Source organism: Vicugna pacos, chromosome 28, assembly GCF_048564905.1.
Source record: "Vicugna pacos chromosome 28, VicPac4, whole genome shotgun sequence".
NCBI lineage: Eukaryota > Metazoa > Chordata > Mammalia > Artiodactyla > Camelidae > Vicugna > Vicugna pacos.
Genome location: NC_133014.1, coordinates 18036421 through 18054051, shown reverse-complemented (window position 1 = coordinate 18054051; position 17631 = coordinate 18036421). Strand labels below are relative to the sequence as shown.

The 17631-nt window shown below is 48.0% G+C and overlaps 1 protein-coding gene across 6 annotated transcripts in view; it reads right to left on the bottom strand.

Annotated features, from left to right (window-relative positions):
* The window catches only part of EVA1A (eva-1 homolog A, regulator of programmed cell death), a 110549-nt gene that overhangs the window by 59164 nt on the left and 33754 nt on the right, over positions 1-17631 (bottom strand). Inside the window, exons 2-3 of one of the 6 annotated variants that reach the window (XM_072951569.1) lie at positions 12139-12225; positions 11263-11444 (exon numbers count right to left, since the gene is read on the bottom strand). The exons of 4 other annotated variants lie outside the window; for them this stretch is intronic. The gene's annotated coding sequence lies outside the window, so the exon portion shown is untranslated. Of the gene's footprint in view, positions 1-11262; positions 11445-11875; positions 12108-12138; positions 12226-17631 lie in introns of all 6 variants that reach the window. One more of the 6 variants, XM_072951570.1, reaches the window with a different exon arrangement.

Here is a 17631-nt window from a genome sequence, read left to right as displayed (position 1 = left end):
TGGGCAGCAAGATCAGCCCCAGGCTGCCCTATCAGGGCGGATGCCCTGATATTCATACCCAGAGGGTCAGGGGATCCTCTTAAGTATTTACTGCCTGAAGTCATACAGGCTTGGGCATGCCAAGGTGGGGCTGATCCTAACTGGGAGTAGGGCATGGAGCCAAACCATCTTGACCTGAAAGAGAAGTCTCGAGTACTGATGTTGGATGAGGCAAGAACAGAGTTCTAGGTTTCTCAGACATCTCTCCAGCCCAGTATGTCCTAAGTTCATGCCCCTACCCACCCCCTTCCGCTTTCCTCTACAGTGTTCTCAGCATCCTGAGCCTCCGGGTCACCCAGGCTTAAACCTGGGAGTCATCACAGGCCTTTTCTCTCCCTTACCCTGAAAAATTCTACTTCACATCCCTTCTCTTCTGTCCTTATTGTCACTCCCCTAACTCAGGAGGTCTTCCCTCTTCTCTTTCCCCTACCCCAAGAGCACATGCTGGTGCCAGGATGAGCATTCAGAAACAGCATCCTAATAATGCCACTCCTCTGTTCTAAAATCACCACCTACAGAGCAAAATTCAGGTGTCAGCCTTTAAATCAGGGCCCTTCGTAGGTTCTTCCCAACCTACCTTTCCAACACAGCCCCACGTCCAAGCAAATGGAATCACCTTTTTCTTCATATACCTCCCACCAGGCTCTACCTCTGGATTTTGCTCTGCTGAATGCACTTCTTTACGGTAATGCATTTCTGAGTCTCACCCAGCCTCCGAGATCTATGTCCTATCGCCCCTGCGAGGACGCTCTCTGATCCTCCCTGTACACAGAATCGCTCCTTCTTTTGGACCCCATAACTCCATGTGCTAGTCTTTTGCACACAGTAGAAGTATGTGTTTTTCATATTTTTGCTTTAAGCTGTAAGTGCTTTGAAATTAGGGGCCTTACATCAGATTCTCGTTCATGAAGGAGGTGTAGGGAGACCCAAGAACGTTGAGTTTGGCCAGCTTGTAAGAAATGTAAAGATGTTTGGAGGGAATAACATTGGAAAGGAAGACTGCAGTCATACTGTGATTCTGGAGAGATAACTAATGGCATTTGAGAGTCATCAGCTGAAGTATAAAAATAGACGAGGTAATCCTGACAAAGAATACCAAAGGTCAACGAAAAAGCTCATGGCTGAACCCTGGAGAAAACCAGCTGCCAGTGTTGGATGGAGAAAGATGAAACTGTCAGCGGAGACAGGCAGGAAGTGGTCAGACAGAATCACAACATTCTTGCCAACACTGGACCTGAAAAGAATGTCAGCCAACATGGGCTTGAATAACTCTGACCAAACCCTGTGTGCTTTTCTCAGTTGTAAGAGGAGCAGGACATGATGGCAGGCTTGTGGATCCTCAGTCTGGGCCGTTAAGAAGGAGGTCCAGTTGCATTTTATTCCTAACTAGTATTCCTCAAGCAAAGGCTTCAGTCTGCCATTAGTGGGCCTCCCAAGCTCAGTGTATTTGAAGCATCTGCAAATGTGGAGAACTCACAGAAACAAAACCCCACCAAGGAATACACAAATGGGAACAAGAAGCATTCCTGATCATACGATTCTTTGTTTTGGCCTCCCAGTCCCAAGCTGACTTCCAAGTCCATTATAATTATTAAAACCAGAGCCATAGGCACAAGGACCCTGAGGAAGTCAGAAGGATGCATCAAAAACAAAGCGGAGTCAGGAAACCCAGGGCAATCCTTCAGGGAAGTGGAGAAAAGGGAAATTCTGGGTAGGAGGTATGCCAGCCTTCCTTGGCAGGGGCTGTGTGGATCCTTGAGGAGGTGGGCAGCTTCCACCTGGGACCTTCCTGATGGTTCCCCACCAGGGGGAGCCAGTCCACAGCCACAAGGATCTGCTCTGTGCCAATCCAATCCAATCCAATCCAATCCAATCCAGTTCAATCCAGCGCATACAGACTGCTGAGCACCTGGGAGGCGAAAAGCCCGGAGGCTGGTTTGTCTGATTCTAACAGGGAAGCTCCCCTAAGTCAGTTCTGTGGCTTCCTGGAAACCACACCTGTCTTACACCACACTCCAATACACTTGTTTCAAGGGTTCCACAACAGTTTGATTCAAATTATGTTTTTTAAAATAGTTTTTAAACCCTAAACAGATACACTTAGTGTGTGAGATGCCAAATGTGAACAATCACAGAATAAAGGCTCTCCTGCCCAAACTGTGAATATGGTTCAACACATGTAGATGTGTCATTAACTAGGAAAACTGTAGTTTCGAAAATTTCTGTAACGATTCAGATCTACGCAAGTCTTCTCGTGCTGTGAAACTGGAGAAGTACACCACCACCACTCTGGCTCTCGTGGGCCACGTTCTATTACACGCCAGGCGAGGCTCACGGGTATCCACTGAGTGCCTGCTCATACAATGATACAACAGTAAACCGTACGGCAATAAGTAATCACATGCCCTGCTGCGCTGTGTTAACATTGGCAGCTTTAGTGCTTGTTTTATTTCTCAGAGTGCTTGGCAGCCTTTTATAAACCACATAAGACCAGCTCCGCAATGCAGGGCCAAAGCGTCAGTGATCAGATGACAAATGGACCATGGACTCAACACGCCAAATTAAACATTTTTTGGTGTGTTAAAGTCTTCAAGTGATTACTAAAGAGAAACAGGCACCAAAGTTTCTCGGAATAGTTTTAATAACATAATTAGCATCCTCGAATGGCACAATATGTTTTGGGGAAGTATTCTCTGTCAAAGGAAGAGAAAAATTGGTTCAAAAATCTATTCCTTTCAATTAGATCCCTTATAATTGAGGACTGCAAATAATTGTTACATAGTGTTAATGAGTCAACATTAAAACCAAATTTTCCCATATTCCTCTTTCAAGCTTCTGGACCATTTTAATCAGAATAACCTGAATCTGCAAGGTATTCTGGTTAAAAGTGCTATCACTTTGAATGTCTGGCTGTCATAATTTCTCAAGGCTGTGCGGCCAGCACAAAACACAGGGGCTCACTGACAGAGAGGAGACTGTAAAGGCCACAGCTGCTGTCACAAACCCTCAGCTTAGAATTTCATGTTCATCGTCAGAGCCTCATTGTTTTCATTCATTAACTGCATGTTATAAATTAGAACCATCAAATAAAATAATAATATACATAACAAAATTTTGGTTTCTTCTCTTTTATTCATTAATATTCCATATAAGATTTCTTAATGCTAAAAAAAAAATTGAAAATCACCGTGTCATTCAATACATAGGAGAAATCCAATATATTGACCAGGAAATGGTTAAAGAAATAGAGGTCTCCTTGCCATTCTGTGTCCCATGTGACCCAACCCTGACCAACAGGCCTCACCAAAAGGACTGCTGAATCAATGATACAATTCTTTTTTTCTTGGATATTTCTCTGTCTCTAAAGTCCTGTCCGAAATATTCGATGCAGAGACTGTCTCTTACGGAACCTGGTCATTGCACTAAAGTAATGATCCATGGGTCAGTAGACAACGTGGGGGAGAATGGTAGCTGAATTGATTTCCTTGACCATAATTGTAAGTTTGTCCTTTCAAAGGCTAACCTTAACCTCCAGGGCTAAAGCCTAGAAGTTTTCCCTTATCAGGTATTATTACCTAAATCTGACAAACATCTCCTGGGTGACTAGGCAGTGAGTAAGACAGTGTTCTAATCTAGACACTTAAAACTCAGGGATTCCCTAACCCATAACCTAATACCACGTGTCTTCTCCAAAGTGTAGCATCAGGTTAGAATGACAGACTGGGGTTTGGGTTTTGCTGCATGTGCTTTGTCAGACACAGAAGAACAGTCTCATACCTAACAGGTTCCACAGCTAAAGCACAGCTTCAGCCCTTGCTGTGCCAGAGGCCAGCTGAGAACCTTCAAGGGTTGGACAGGTCCTCATGACGGACAGAAAGGAGAGAGAGGAGACAGCTGCACAGGTTTACAGAGTGGGGCTTCAGGTCACACCCTGCGAGGTGTGTGACCTGAAGGGGAAGAGACTCCACATTTTAGGGACGGCTCAGGCTGTGATACCATGCCAGGGTTCAGCCTCAGCTCCACCAGCTACATGACATATGTCGTTTGACTTAGCATTTCCAAACTTCAGTTTGGAAAATGGGAAATATAGCTTAATATTCCTAAGAATTCTTAAGAATTATGCTCAAGTAGGGGGTAATCCATAGAATGCACACAGCATGGTCTCTTGTGGCCAACAGGCGGCCCCTCAGGATGTGCACATGGTTCTGAGTCACAAACCCTGAACGTCCACAATTTTCTTCTTCACTGGAAGAATCAGCCCACTGAGCTCTGAAGAAATAACTCGATATGTTCCCATTAAATTGGTTACGTATTTCTGTCATTTTGGTCTGGGACCATGTCACAAACCACTTCTCCTCACGGCCCCCTCTTTCTTCCCCTGAATTTCAGCAATGGCTCCTAAGCGGCCTCCCTGCCTCCGTTCCGCCCCGTTCTCGCATGCAGCCTCCAGTGAGTGCCTGCATTTATCGCTCTGGCACAGGGATCAGTAACCTTCATCTCGCACGTAAATGAAGCCACTGCCTGTCGGCGCCAGTGACATTTTACTGGGTCACAGCCACGCTCACTTGTGCACGATCAAACGTGGTTGCTTCGCACCAGAGCGGCAGAGCTGAGGAGCGGCAACAGAAACTCTACGGCCTGCCAAGCCTAAATACTTCCTGCCTGGCCTCCACAGAAAAAGCTTGCTGCACCCTCAGTAACTTGTCCTAGGGCACTCCCCATGGCAACTCATCGCTCCCGCAGGGACTTGCCTCCCGGATAAAGTCCAAGCTGTGTGAGCCGGCCCTCGTCAGTCCTTCCTGACTCAGCTCTCACCATCGCTCTACTTGCAGGCTGAACCCATCCTTGCTGAATAAGGGTCCTGCAAACACACAAGATTCTCTTCACCTAGAAAAACGCTACTTCCTTTTCACATTTAAAATAGAAGAAGCAGAAGAAACTTCTACCTTTAAGATGCTTCTTAAATCTCCCTTCCTTTATGGAGCCTTGGAGGGTGGTCCCCTCGCCCTGCCCGAGGGCCAAGCACTTCTTCCATGGAAGCAATATCCCACCAACAAACGGCACACGGCACACAGTAGGTGTGGGTCTACCTACCTGTTTTCCGCAACAGACCCCCCCAGGCTAAGCGGTCTTCCCTCTTTTCCTCCTAGAGCACCCTATGCTTTTCCAGCATAGCATTTACCATGGTTTGCAGTTATGCATTTCTTTGTGTGCTTACTTCTTTAATGCCTGCCCCCTAATAACACTGAGCTCCCAGATGACAGGAACTAAGACTGCTGGATTCACCGCCACATCAGCGTCGCACGGCCTAGAGCCAGCCACACAGTAGTTCAGTTTGTTAAGTGAACATATGATTGGATGAATGAAAAAATAAAAGCAAAGATTTTACTAATAAATCAAATGCCAGTGAAATCTAAGGAATCAAAGCTGTTAGTTTCTGAGCAAACCAGACACTGCCTCTCAGACCCCCTGGCACCCCCCTGGTCCAGAAGACTAGACAGGCGTCGGCGGCAGTAACAGCTCCGACGTGGGTGTTCGGAGCATGTGTGTATACTGCCCTGTTTAACCGTTCTTGGACTCGGGGTGGAACATTTACACAGCTTTTTCCCGTGAGCGCAAATTCAGACCCCACGGGACTGGAATAAAGCCACACGTAGGTTATATCATTGAGCCCACGTTTTCACTGAGCCACGCAGTGTCTCAGCCGTGCTCTCCTAGAGAGGGACCCCCTGTCCTCACTGTCTACGGAAGAGAAGTGGGCAGAGCCAACTCAGCTTCTGCCTGTCCCTAAGGAGAGAGTCCTGTTTGTGCATCACACACACACCCGGCCGAAGGCACTCCAGGCCACGCCCACATCCAGGTGAGAGACCTTGGTGGGAAGGAGTGAGGAGGGAGTTCGGCCGGAATGACCCTTTCTTGACTCATCCAGTGTCCTCCAGGACTGAGGGACTCTTCAAGCTCAAAATGTGACTCTTGAAAGTTGCACTGTTCATTTTCCCCTAATACCTGAAACTCAAGACCAACCAAATAATTCAGCTGAGTTGCTGCTTTGTGTGGAAAAAGAAATATCCCAAGGCCATTTCCCGTGTGGCCTTTCTGATTCCGGACGGTGTCTCTCTGGGAGAGCGCCCCATCCACAAAGGCCTTCTGTGGAGGTGTGTGCACATCTCACCGAGATGTTTCCAAGAAGAGCAAAGACACCGTTTCAACCAAGGCAAATTTATGAAGTTGGCAGCCAAACTCTAATTCCAGCCTGGAGCCTCAGGGACGTCAGCACCAGGAGCCGAGGCACAGCTGAGTTTCTCATTTAAGTCAAGCTTTTAACCCTCTGTGTCATCTCTCTGGTCTGGACAACAAAAGACTCCTGTGTATTAAAACCCAGAGGATGTCTTTAGATTTAGATAAAGAGCTCTTCTCAAAGCTTCCTGGACCTGTCCTTTAAACCTGGTAACAAAGCATTCAGAAGGAAATGCCAGTCTTTTCCATTACAAAGAACTCAAATGGCAACAGTCAAATCATCCAGATTTATTCTAAGCAAAAGGCTGTCACCCCAGCAAACCTCCTTATAAAATACGCTTTCCACTTCCTATAAAATCCAAGCAACTCTCTTCTATAGATTTAGCCAATCACCTTTCCCTCTGCGCACAGGATCATACGTCTCACGTCCAGTTCAAAACCAGTGTCCCCTCCCTTCCTCCCACCCACTGATCTCTGAGTCACTTTCCTTCCTCTCAAGGCTCTGCGCCACCCATCATTCTTACTGCCCTGGTGTCCACAGAGCAGACACGTATTGCCCACGCATGATGGGGAGCCCCAGCACACTGTGCTCCCTCAGGACATCTCAAAGTAAATTTGTAATGGGAGAATTCAGCCGGCGGGGAGAGACAGACAGCACGACTCGGAGTATCAGAAAAAACTGGTTTATTCCGCACCGGTGCCGGCCCAGCAGTCACCTCCAAAGGCTGCGTGCCCGGTTGGGGCTTTGACAGCCGTACATGTATCTTAGGCTGTCGGGTATCAGAGACCTTCCGGGGTAAGTGCAGTCAGTTTCTCAGTGGCTGTTACTGGCTGATACAAGAAGCAAGCAAGACTACAGACGCCAACGGCACGACAGTGCGAGCAACGGTGTTTTCTCCTTTCTTATCTCTTCTTCCTCTTCAAGTTCAGTAGATAACGTACTGTACATGAATTTGAGATGGTCTGCATTTAACAGCATGTGATGATGATTAACCACTGGGCATTGTGAGAGAAATTTTCTCTCCTCCACCTAATAAAAGCTGAAGAGCTAAGGCACCTATCAGGGGCTTCCCGAGGGACTCCTAACCATCAGCGTGGAAGCTGTCCAGAACACGGGGAGAAATATGAAAAAAGCACGTAAAAAGGAAAAATGAACACAGAGGTACTTTCCCAGTGTGCACAGCACACTTGTGGCCACACTGTGGGGCCTCCTCTGGCTCTGTCCCTCCCTATATATATTGACAGGTCTTCTCCATCTTTAGAATGTTCCCCCTACCTAGTACCCCTAGTTACCATCTTCTCTCTCTTGTTACTTTTATAACCGAGCTACTGGAAAGAATTACCTATGCTTAGTCTCTCTGCCTCCTCACCTCAACCCATCTCATCCTCCACACCCCTCTTACCAAGTCACCAGTGGCTTCCCAATCCCCAAGTCCATGGGTGTTCCTTTCCTCAGTGGACTTCCATCTACTTTGATGCTCTCGATTCCTCCCTCCTGGAAAACTCCTACATTCTAGTCTCTCGTATCCTCCTTTTCTGCCCAGCTCTTACCCTTGTGGCCTTCACGAGAGCCTCTCCTTCCCCTCCCTCAGAGGTCAGTGTTGCCCCCCAGGCCCTCCGCTCTCAGAGGCAGTCTGGCAAAGACACTAACGGCACAGGCTCGAACCCTGACTGCCTTGGCTAAAATCCTATGTCCATTACTTACAGCTTTATGACCTTGAACAAGTTACTTACCATCCTGGTGCCTCAGTTTATTCAGCTGTATAGTGGGTATAATAATAGTCTTCTCTGGTAATAATCATTCAGGGCATTAATACCCTTAAAGTACTTAGAACACACAGTACACACTCAATAAGCATTAGCCATTATAATTTCTCTTCCTGTGCTCTGCACGCCCCTGAACTACGCCATGACTTCATTACCTCTTGCTAAGAGTTTACCCTTGGATCTTCTTCAAGATTTTTCTCCTGAATCACAAACCGACAAAACCATGGCCCACCAGACTTGTCTCCCGGGTTATCCCTAAGATGCTTCAAATTGAGTTTGAGCTTTTTTTCCTACGACCTTTTCCTGCAAGTGCTCCTCCTCTTTCTCCACCTCCGTAACCTCTCCGAATGAATAGCCCCACTGTCCTTACTTTTGGTTGCCCAGGCTGAAATCCCACAATCATCCGAGACTCCTGCACAGCCACCAGATTTTGTCGATTTACTGCCAAAATGTTCCTTGAGTCTGTGCCCAGTTCTCCAGTCCTATTACCAGTGACTTAAATAGAACCTCATATTTTTTTTCATCTGGATAAGTAACAATGATATTAAAAATAATATTCACCACAATTATTACATGCCAATTATGGATCAGTCACTGTAGTCGACACTTCACATACTTCACTGTCCATTATCCCAACAGTCAACCATGCACAAGGGAGGGGATCATCCATTCCTGTTTTCAGAGGAGCGAGACAGAAGCTCAGAGACACTCCGTAAGTAACCTCAGTCACACACATGTGCTGTGGAGCTGGGATGTGGACTGAGGTTTGTCTGACTCCAAGCCCCTCTTCCTGCTCTCTAAACTGCATCGGTGTCCTAAGTGGTCTTCCTGTCACCTGTCTTATTCCTTTCCAGTATCTACTCTATTGCCAGAAGGATCTGTTTTTGCAGGGAAACTCTGACCAGGTTTCTCCTCTGTGTGAAATCCTGTAATAGCTCCCTGCTGCCTTCAGAATGAAAAAAGCACATTCTGTGGCAAGGCTTTTCCTTGTGCGCCACTCTGCCCACTTAGACATCTGCCTCCCTTCTGTCCAGCCACGCATACCTGTCTTTCATTCCTGGAGCACACCACGCCTGGAGCACACCACGCCTGCTCCCCTGCTCATGCCACTCTCCTCCCGGTCCCTCCGCCTACGATGCCCTCCTCCTCTCGTCAGCCTGGATGCCTCCACTCAGCCTCCTGGACGGCCTTGAATCCACCTCCTGCCAAGGCCGAGTTTAGCTGTCCCTCCTCTGGACACCCACAGCACTCTGCAATTGCCTCTAGCACTGAATTTTAGAGTGGTGCAGCAGGCACTGACTGAGCGCCTACAGTATGCCAGAGTTCACGGTGGGCTCTAGTGATTTAGGAATCAATAAGATATGTCTTGCATGAATGGCCAACAGGCACATGAAAAAAATGCTCCATATCACTAATTACCAGAGAAATGCAAATCAAAACTACGATGAGGTATCACCTCACACCGGTCAGAATGGCCGTCATGCAAAAGCCCACAAACAATGAATGCGGGAGAGGCTGTGGAGAAAGGGGACCCTCCTGCACTGCTGGTGGGAATGCGGTTTGGTGCAGCAGTTATGGAAAACAGTAAGGAGATTCCTCAAGACTAAAAACAGACTTACCATAGGACCCAGCAGTCCCACTCCTGGGCATATATCCAAAGGGAATCCTAACTCAAAAAGACACGCACCCCAACGTTCATAGCAGCACTATTTACAATAGCCAAGACATGGAAACAGCCTAAATGTCCATCAACAGAGGACTGAATAAAGAAGATTTGGTATATTTATACGATGGAATACTACTCAGCCTTCAAAAATGATAAAATAATGCCATTTGCAGCAACATGGATGGCCCTGGAGAATGTCATTCTAAATGCAATAAGCCAGAAAGAGAAAGAAAAATACCATACGATATCAGTCACGTGTGGATTCTTAAAAAAAAAGATAAATGAACTTACATATAAAACAGAAATAGACTCACAGACAGAATACAGACTTGTGGCTACCAGTTGGGAGAGAGGTGTGAAGGGATAAACTGGCATTTCGAGATTTGCAGATACTGACTGGTATGTATAAAATAGATAAGTAAGTTTATACTGTATAGCACAGGGAAGTATATTCAATATCTTACAGAAGCTCATGGTGAAAAAGAATATGAAAATGAATATAGGTATGTTCATGTATGATTGAAGCACTGTGCTGTGCACCAGAAATTGACACATTGTAAATTGACTATAACTCAATAAAAAAATTGATTTGATTAAAAAAAAAGATATGTCTTGATTTCTGAGATCGTCCTTTAATGAGAGAGATGGACAACAAAATGCTTCATCACTACCTCTGATTCCCCTGTCTCCACAGTGGATTTCTGAGGTTCTTGGGCAGGAAGTATATCTCGTTCATCTCCGCATCCCCAGGGCCTAGCATTACGCCTGGCACACGGGGATGTCAGTAAACACAGCTTGAGCTAAACAGACAAACCGAGGCCACCAAGCTACCTCTCTCTGCGAGCACACAGGCCATCCACGGGGACACTCTTCACTTCCATGTGTGTCTTTTCCAGACTCTAAATGTCCAAGTCCTTGTTTTCCATATTTTCAGGAGGTCCTCAAAGTGCACTTTAGCAAGGGAGGAAGCTAACATCAGACGTTGCTCAGCCAAGTGAAACACACGATAGGAACTTCAGGGAAGTAACACGTGTGTCTTCCAATAAGACACCCTTCCTGCCCCTGTGCGTGGGCAGCTGTGGCCCATCTTGTCAAGGTGAGTGAGGAAGAGGACAAGCCAGCTGTATCTGTGTAGGTCCCCGGGGCAAGACAGGTTTAAAAGGAGGCCCTTTTGATCAGGGGTCCCTGTGCAGAAACAAGGCCCCCCCGAAGTCAATTCCCTCCTGCTGCTGACCAACTGAACAACACAGGGCAGAGAAGGGCACAAAGGGGAGAGGCTCAGATTTCAGCAGATTGCTTTGTGAAATTCATTCTTTTCTTCAAAAGTTTATGGTTACTTTCCTGCTGAGCAGCATTTCCACGTCCTCTCACCTTGGAGGACAAAGTGCATGCTGCCTAGATGATCAAAGAGGGGGCAAGAGGAGGAAGAGAGAGGTGCTGATCCCCAGAGCAGGGAGCTTCTAACGGCCCTGAGTTCTAACAAGGCAAGGCCCCAGCCATCAGGGCGGGGAGAGGGAAAGGGGGAAAAACGTGGAGGAAATGACCGTTCTCACCTGAACCACAGCAACCCGCACACCTGTGGTTTCCTCTTTGAAAACTAGATTTTCTAGAAGCATCTCTGATAATAATATGACCATCCTGACACGGCCTGGGGCAACGGTGAAGAGTTTGGAGGCCGGTGGCCTGGATCTGGTCCCAGGTCTGCCTTTTGCCTGTGGTGGGATCCTGATTCCTCCTGTGATACAACCGCAGAGGATGGCTGTGAGGGTCAATGCAAGAAGGCATGCAAATCCCTTAGCACAGGCTCCGGCACCTACGCCAGGTGCTCCTATTGTAGCTGACCACTAGGAACCACCCACGGGACCACCTTCCCTGCAGGAAGGATGTTCCGCAGGGAGACGTCCCTTCCCTCGGCCTCCGTTCCCTGACCCCCGGCTGGACCGCCTTCCTCTGCACCTGTATCTTCTCTGTCACAGGTTTACTCCACTGCGCTGTGTTGATTTTCTTGTCTTTGTCCCCATTTGAGCCGTTAGCACCTTGAAGGTCAGGATGTGACCTAGGGCATTCACGCACTCACTTACCACTTACTAAGTGTCTCCTACGTGCCAGGGGGTCACTAAGTGATAAATAGATTAAAGAAGCCAACAAGCATATTGTTCCCGTCACCTGTGGTGAGCTTTGGCAAAAGACTTTGGGATCAAAGAGAAGGGCTGTAGATGTGAACGTGATTCCTGGGAAATGTGTCAGTCCTGATGGTTGATCTGGGTCTCGTGCTGATTTTATGTAACACAGAATTGATCAATCAGTCAATCAGGTGTGCTCTCTCTTCCTCTGTCTCTCACTCTCTCTCCATTCTTCCTCCCTCTCGAAGTTCAGAGTCTCTCTCCCTTCTTTCTCCCTAAGTCCAGAGAAACTTAGCAATTACTTACCGATTCATACAGACCTTTGGATCTCTGAAGGTAATGTTCAAAAGCCCAGACCTGGGAGGGGCCATCCACACGGTTCATCAGCTAGGGCTTTGAAAAATAAAATAAAACAAAACCACCACCCACAACCACTAAGCACAGCCTGGCGACTGCGGTTTCTTTGCTTACTGGAGACAGTGTCCCTCCCCCAGCCCCTGGGCTCTGGTCCCACTGCCCCTGGAGGAAGCAGGAGGCAGAGCCACCAAAGAGCTCAGCACACCTGAGCTTTAACTGCCCGCTCCACTGGCTCCCAACACGCAGAGACAGATCCCGCTCGAAGGCCCAGCCCATCACCACCACCTCCTCTAGCCTCCCGGTCACCACACACCCACACATCTGTCAGGCCGTCCACGGGCTCAATCCCAGGCACGTGCTGCTTCCTGTCTGTCAGTGATGGCTGGCTCCTCTGAGCTCCCAGGTCTCTGCTCAGGTCTCTTCATCCCACTTATCATACTCTGGTGACCTGCTTATGTGTCCATCACACATCATGAACTGTGACCTTAATGATAAGGAGCACGTCCTCCTCACGGCTGTGTCTCTGGCACCAGCACAGAGCTACTCCCCCCACCCATATTCCAAACGCACCCTCACTCCTCAAGATCCCATCACCGTGTATGGTCCACTCTAGACTAAACGCCCCTTATGGAACCTCAAAGGGCATCATATAGAGTCAGACAGTGCGGGGCGTTTCACAGCGAACACAGCTCACGGCCTAAGCAGGGTGAGGCACCTCTCCGCAGAACTCCACACGCAAGCAGGAGCCAGCGTCACTGGGAATCGGACTGCTGGTCAGCTAAGAGGTGCCGCCCAACATGGCAGCAAGGGGATGGCACCAGAGGCCTGAAAACCTGGGGCTGGGCCTGACACTCCCTCCTGGGCTAGTTCATCTTCTGGATCAGGCCTTAAAAGCCGCAGTGAAAATGCAAGTGGTGCCCCAGAGACCTTGGGTCAGACTCTGGCTCCAACTGTTAGCACCCTGGGGGAATCTGTTTCTCAGATCAGTCAACTTGTGACCCAGGAAAGGGGATAACGCCAGAAGACAGTAAGAGTCTGGGTCTGAAGGGAGAAGGCAGTGCTACAGGGGCCTTGAGGGGTCGCTAACGTGTTGATGGGTGGGGGCACCCTCACCCTGCTCCATTCTCGAAAGCAGCCCTATCAGAGGATTTCTGTGACCCCTAGCAAGACTGCAAGGCCTTGCACACACCAAGTAACCTCATTCCACTGAAGTTTTGGGGACAGCCTACCAAAACAAGCAAACTCAAGGGGGTCACAGCTGTGTGGGTCGCTGTGAAAGAAACCAGAGCACACAAATGTGCAAGTATTCGTGCACGGAGGTCTGGCCTATGCAGCAAGCAGCCAATGGACCAGCAAGGTAAGGGTTCAAGTTCCAAAAGCAGGGCTTCATTCAGGGAAACAAAAGACTCCAAGTCGGTGAAGTGATCCACTGTAACCTCGTATCCAATGTCACACATGACTCAGACAGGGAGTCAGTGACAGGTTCCAACCTGGCTTTCCAAAATTCCACGGGAGTCATTAAATCCTTAAGTTTTATCTTTAATATATAAATGTTCTTTATAACACGTAGAGAGAAAGTATACTCTGTATCTCATCAAGTATAAGGTGGGAGACCCAGCTGGTGTCATTCATCCATCCATCCCACACCCGCTGATTAATTTAACCCAGTATTTATGTGCTAGGTGCACACTGCAAAGGGCACGTGCTTAGAAAGGACAAAGCCGGAGTCAGGTAGCTCCTGACCCTAAGTCTGCACCTCTCTCCTCCAGGCAGGTGTGCTGACTCCATGAGCCCCTCCCCAAAGAGTTAATGCTGATCTGACCCTGGTCAGACACACTTAAGACTTCATTTGGCATCAGGTTCATTGGTGCTGACCTAGAGCTGTGACAGGAGATAGACCCCAATGTCTCGTCCTTCTGAGACTGGGTTAGGGGCAAGGAGGAGGGGAAAGGAACGGGAGGTGTAAAAATAACGGCACAGTCTTAGACCACAAGTGTGGTGCAGCTGAAAAAGCCGATGGACTTTGACTCTTATTAATGTACACAACAAACTCCAGCTCATGTTTACAGAGCACTTACTGTATGTGGACCACTGGATTAAGCCCTTCACCTGCATAGTGTGAAGAGTGTGTGTTTTGCAATTCGGATGTCTCTGTGAATCCTGGCCTACCACTCAAAGTGGCCTACCACTTCGGGGAAACCATGTGGCGTCTTTGTGCCTTCATTTCTTTGCCTGGAGGATAGGGTAATACCAGTACTAACTTTGTATGGTCCTCATAAATAAAGATTAAGTGATTAAAATATAAAATGCCAAACTTGAACCATGTCCTGGCACAGAGCAGGCACTCAGTATTAAGATGAGCAATCATTATCCCATCAGTCAGTCACAGTCTGTAGAGAAGGCAGACTGCTTCTTTCTATTTTATTAAAAACCGTTTGAGAGACTAAGTCAAAGTGCTTAAGGTCACAGAGTTAATAAATGGCAGAACTGGGACTTGAAAGTGGGCAGCCTGACTCCAAAGCCTACAAGCTTAGCCACCACCGTGAACACAGCACTGTACTACGTTCCAGGTACACGTGACCAGGCAGGCGATCCCTTATACAGGGCAGTAGACACTACAAGAGACACAATGAAAGAAAAAAGGGGCTGGGGCTGGGGTAGCAGGGAGGGACAGAGCTGAGCCATCTCCTGGAACTAAAGAACACTTCACCCAGAGGGGTACTTGAGCTGTAGTCTCAAAGAATGATGAGGGATTTGCCAGCCATGGAGGAGGAAGGGCATTCCAAAAAGTCAAGACCTAGAACACCAGGAGAATAGTAACGGGAGGAAGTGTCATAAGGTGAGTCTGGGAAGGTAAGTCGACACCAGCGTGAACAGGCAATGTATGCCAACGTCGGAGGTTAGTTTTTCTTCTGTAAGACAGTGATTCTCAAACTTTAATATGCACAGGATCTATCTCTGGTGCTTGTAAAACACAACCAGATTCCTGTCCCTTCCATTAGCACAGGGAGCCCAACAAGGTTATTAAGGCAGTGTAGTAGCATGGCCTGCAGTGGGTTTTTTTTTTAATTTTTTTTTTATTGTGGTATAGTTGGTTTACAGTGTGTCAATTTCTGGTGCACAGCACAATGCTTCAGTCATATCTAAGTATACGTATATTCATTTTCATATTCTTTTTCACCATAAGCTACTACAAGATATTGAATATACTTCCCTGTCCTATACTGTATAAACTTGTTTATCTATTTTATATATACCAGTCAGTATCTGCAAATCTCAAACTCCCAGTTTATCCCTTCTCACCCCCCTCCCCCCTGGCAACCACAAGTCTGTATTCTATGCCTGTGAGTCTGTTTCTGTTTTATATATAAGTTCATTTGTCTTTTTTTTTTTTAAGATTCCAGATTTGAGTGATATCATGTGGTATTTTTCTTTCTCTTTCTGGCTTACTTCACTTAGAATGACATTCTCCAGGGCCATCCATGTTGCTGCAAATGGCATTATTTTATCATTTTTGAAGGCTGAGTAGTATTCCATTGTATAAATATACCACAATGGTATCTTTATCCAGTCCTCTGTTAATGGACATTTTGGTGGTTTCCATGTCTTGGCTATTGTAAACAGTACTTCTATGAATGTTGGGGTGCAGGTGTCTTTTTGAATTAGGGTTCTCTTTGAATATATGCCCAGGAGTGGGAGTGCTGGGTCATATGGTAAGTCTGTTTGTGGCCTTTTGAGGAATCTCCATGCTGTTTTTCACAGTGACTGCACCAAACTGCATTCCGACCAACACTGTAGGAGGGTTCCCTTTTCTCCACACCTTCTCTAGCATTTATCATTTGTGGCAGTGTTTTTAACAATAGAATTCTAGCACTGGAATGAGGGGGAATTTGGGACAGAGGCTGGTATGATCAGCCAAACTGAAGCAGGTAAGAGGATGAGAGTTGGGAATGACAGTGCTCTTCATCAACTGATACATTAACACAGTGGTTTCTCATCGTCAGCAAGCACCACTAGAGTGGGATAATTCTTTGTTGTGCGGAGCTGTCCTGTGCATCCCAGGATGCTTAGCACCATCCCTGGTCTCTGCCCATCAGATGAATAGCATCCTTCCCCACTTACATGTTAATAGCCAGGAATGTTCCTAGACATTGCCAGATGTCATCTGGGAGGCAAAACCAAAACCCTAGTTGAGAGCCACTGCTTTAAATCCTCCCATCCTTACTTTACAGATGAGGAAATCCAGACACAGAAAGCTCCAGGATTCAAACGCTGATGGTCTCACTCCAGGGCTTGGGATCTTAGCCATTAAGCTTAATGCCTTTTGGGGAGAGAGACTCAAGCCAGCCTTTTGGGGAAGAATTACATATTTGGTGACAGGCTGGATGGATGATGGGAAAAGGATGAAAGAGTGAGGGTCAAAGGTGAAACACCAGTGCTTACCACTGAACTGTGAGGACAGCAGGTACTAAATAAATCATCTGGATTTGAATGGAATCAAGATGTATTTGCTCAAAGTGGAAAAAGCCCAGTCCCCCATAGTATAAGCCAACGGTAGGATCCTACTCAGACCGGACAGAGGAACCCTTAGGGCTGGGCATGGGATGTGCGGTACAGAGCAACCCACTCCCAGATCCTGGCTGGGCCCCTTCTCAGCTTTACGGCCCTGGTGGCATTACTGAACCTCTGCACGTCATTTTGCCCGTTTGTAAACTAGGGATAGGAGTTCCTAATCAGAGGCTTCAATGTGAGAACTCAGGCAGTCAGTAAGAGCAAAATGGCAAGCTAGCACGAAGTGGTTGGCTGTCCTCTCCTTCCAAGCCAGCCTCGTTACCTCCATGTCCCACGTGCGTCCCATATCCAGTGCTCCTCCCCACCTCTACACGCCAATTCTTGGGAACCCCAAACAGAAGGGCAAGGAGCTGACGGCGCCCCTCTCCACTAGCAGAGCGTCTCCCTGAGGCTACAGGGGCCCCAAGCGCCTTTTCACTCCCCAATCCGCTTTGACTTCAGGGTCCTGCGGGTCGCCAAAAGCATGTGGCCAGCCGAGTGCTTACAAGGAGCCAGGTAAATGAGTTCAACGTGAGCCACGGAGACTTCGCGCAGGGTCGCACCCGGCAGGCCCGGGTCAAAGCCAGACAGTGTCGCGGGGCCCGCATGCTCAGCCCCCGGTCCCAGAGGCGGAGGAGGAGAGCGGCGCCGAGATTTTAAAGGACTCTCTCTCGCTCTCCGAAGCCGCACTGCTTAAGCAGGGAGCAGAGCTGTTGGCACCAGAAAAAGCGGGGCGGAGGCAACAGGAAAGTGCGAGGAGAGAGAGAGAGGGAGAAAGTGCTGGGAAGCGAAGTCCCGGGGGGCCCAGCCTGGAACACCCGGGCAGGGGGTCAGCAGTGCTCCGGTGTTTCCGAAGAGGGGCCGATGCGGCCAGGCCAGGGCCCGCCGGGG